The 3,426-nt window shown below is 42.8% G+C and overlaps 1 long non-coding RNA gene across 1 annotated transcript in view; it reads right to left on the minus strand.

The window, feature by feature from the left end:
- Positions 1-287: 287 nt before the first annotated feature.
- The window catches only part of LOC117944707, a 24,025-nt gene continuing 20,886 nt past the window's right edge, over positions 288-3,426 (minus strand). The window contains exon 3 of the long non-coding RNA XR_004656637.1: positions 288-674. This is a non-coding gene — a long non-coding RNA (uncharacterized LOC117944707). The remainder of the gene's footprint in view (positions 675-3,426) is intronic.

Raw genomic sequence — 3,426 nt, forward strand, 5'->3', positions numbered from 1 at the left:
CTTTTCTTTATTGAAGCCTCTGTGTTTACAGGCTTGTGGTGATGCGCAATGTGCTATAGGTTGGGTACAGCCAATTTGTTTGGTTTTGTCTGGGTTCATGAGTGCAATAAATATTATACTTTCTGAGAAAAAAATCATGGCAGAGAATTGTCATATCAATTCTAAGCTAAAAAAAATTGTGATTCATTTTTTCACAGAATTGTGCAGACCTACGTCATTCCCATTTCTAGTTTGACCGGTTGGCACACTGTACTGTATACACATCACCCATAAAATTATCATTATTTTGTTGATGCTTTTAACTGCATTATTGATTTTAGTCACACTTGAGCAACATTACACATATGTTACTAGTTCCTTAGCAGGCAGATTGCCATAGCGACGTTTAAGGAAAAAGTAAGGTTTTTTAACAACGTAAAATCGGCAGAGCCCATATTACAGTGCATGTCTGGATGGAGCTTTAAATAGACAGCAGTGATTAAACCCTACATTGTAGCAGGGTAATCTTACCTGAACAAAGAAAATGAAGTGCTTGAAGGACGTGTTGAGGTGGGCCTCCTCCTGCAGCTGCATCACAGAGTCAAAATGTTGGTGGTAGATGTGAGCGTAAACCCGGAACAGACGCTTCAGGATGGTTTTGGCCACAGACATGAAGTTCTTGGGAAAAGGAACTCCTGTGGGTAGGTGTAGGGAAATGCTGTTGTTAAGAGAAGAGCATGTGCTGTTTCTAATCAAAATAAAGTATGGATAGTAGCAGGAAAAATCTCTTCATCCACACAAAGTTACAAATCAAAATGTACACAGCCTGCAGAGAGGGGAGTACCGCGCAGTCAGACGCTGTTGGGACAGTGACACATTTTTGTTGCGTTTTTATTTGTACTCCACCACATTGCGTTTGCAATGAAACCCTGACTAGGAGATTTATAGTGCCAACTTTCAGTTTTGACATGTTACATTCACACAATTCCTACACTACCCCATTTTGTTTAATTGTAATCTTTGTATACACTATCCTTCCATTCCGGTGGACCAAATAAAACGAGGCAAGTTAACATAAACTGTAAAAAAACAACAACAAAAAAAACATTTTGTAGCCCGTATGTTGTATTTATCATGTCTAAAGTCTACAACACATGGACTACAGTTATCTTCACTTCTTGTTGGTTTTGGGCGTTCACTGCTCCAGTTGGCTCTTCATTATGTGAGACACGTCAGCTTAGATGCCCCACAGAGCCCTACAAAAAGCTGTGTGTGAGATAACTCTTTTATTACCTCCCCCATTACAATATTGCACTATTATGCTCCTTGCACACTGGTGGTGGTGGTGGTGGTAGTGGTACTGGTGGTGGTGGGTCCGCTGTTCAAAAAGGGGGACCAGAGGGTGTGCACCAATTACAGGGGTATCACATTTCTCAGCCCCCCCGGTAAAGTCTACTCCATGGAGCAGGTAAGGAGGGTTCAACCGATAGTTGAACCTTGGGTAGAAGAGGAACAGTGTGGATTCCGTACTAGTCGTGGAACAACAGACCAGATCTTCACTCTCGGAAGGATCCTGGGGGGAGCCTGGGAGTATGCCCAACTGGTCTACATGTGTTTTGTGGACCTGGAGAAGGCGTATGACCAGGTCCCCCTAGAGACATTGTGGGAGGTGACGCAGGAGTATGGGGTGAGGGGGTCCCTTCTCAGGGCCATCCAGTCTCTGTATGACCAAAGCGAGAGCTGTGTCCGGGTTCTCAGGAGTAAGTCGGACTCGTTTCAGGTGAGGGGTGGCCTCCGCCAGGGCTGCGCTTTGTCACCAATCCTGCTTGTAGTCTAAATCTGAGGCCATGGTTCTCAGCTGTAAACCAATGGAGTGCCTTCTTCAGGTAGGGAAGGAGTCCTTACCCCAAGCAAAGGAGTTCAAATACCTTATTACATTCAATTTATTACACCGTTGTGACAAAAAGAGAGCTGAGCCAGGAGGCAAAACACACAGTCATCCGTGAGGATGCGGGGAGGAGGCCTCGGGGAAGACCCAGGACTAGGTGGAGGGATTATATCTCCAGCCTGGCCTGGGAACGCCTCGGGATCCCCCAGACAGAGCTGGTTAATGTGGCTCGGGAAAGGGAAGTTTGGGATCCTCCGCAACCCGACCCCGGATAAGCGGAAAAAGATGGATATTATTTTTGTTATGTATGCTGTTCTATGTAGGTTGAAGATTTTGTTCTACACTTGTATATACATATACATTCTTTTCATTCCTCGAAGTATATTTTTTTCAGTAGTTCTGGCATTTTATCTTTTGCTATATTGTTTTATCTTATTTATTATTTCTAGTATAATTATTGTATTTTCTGTACCTGTGTATGTCTTTATAACTTGCTTCTGTAACAGAGTAATTTTCCTATCTACTGTATCTATCTATCTATCTCCTGTAAACATCGGAAATCAGCTCATTAATTACATAATCAATGTTTCATTTTAAATCCAACTGAATAGCCCGAATACCCTCTGACTGCTCTGTAAGACCAGAACCTTTAGCAAGTGGTTTGTTGTCTGGGCGTTTTTCCCCCTCACAGAGCCAAACACATATTTTACACACATATACTGTACAATAAATTCAGAAACCACAGAGGAGCATCCAGTATTTATAAAATAACAAACATATCAGAGTCTAAATTGTTGGACAGAAAAACATAGTTCTGAAGATCAAAGACAACAAGTCAATACCTAAAGGGTGAAAAATAAAGCTGCAGAAAAAAAGAGTTGTCAACTTCGCCTGAGGAAATACAATATGAAAATTAAAGATAAGATAAGATAAGATAATTAAGATAAGATAATTTGTTTATTAGTCCCCAATGGGGAAATTACTGCACTACACTCTGTGTACACACTTTTTTTGTTAGTACTCACACACAGGCCTGAAATACACACACATGCTCAGGACCTATACATGCACTATACATGGAGAGATGTCAGAGTGAGCGGGCTGCCAGCTGAACCAGCGCCCTGAGCGGTCGGGGGGGTACGGTGCCTTGCTCAAGAGCACCTGACAGTGCCCAGGAGGTGAACTGGCATCTCTCCAGCCACCAATCCACGCTCCCAACTTTTAGGGTCCATACGGGGATTTGAACCAGTGACCCTCCGGTTCCCAACCCAACTCCCTATGGACTGAGCTACTGCCACCCCCTAAATAATAATAAAAGGGATGTGTATACAGTGGTGTGAAAAAGTGTTTGCCCCCTTCCTCATTTCCTGTTCCTTTGCATGTTCGTCACACTTAAGTGTTTTGGAACATCAAACCAATTTAACAATAGTCAAGGACAACACAAAATGCAATTTGTAAATGAAGGGGTTTATTATTAAAGGTGAAAGAAAATCCTAACCATCATGGCCCTGTGTGAAAAAGTGATTGCCCCCTAAACCTAATAACTGGTTGGGCCACCC

This window comes from Etheostoma cragini, chromosome 5 (genome assembly GCF_013103735.1).
Source record: "Etheostoma cragini isolate CJK2018 chromosome 5, CSU_Ecrag_1.0, whole genome shotgun sequence".
Lineage (NCBI taxonomy): Eukaryota > Metazoa > Chordata > Actinopteri > Perciformes > Percidae > Etheostoma > Etheostoma cragini.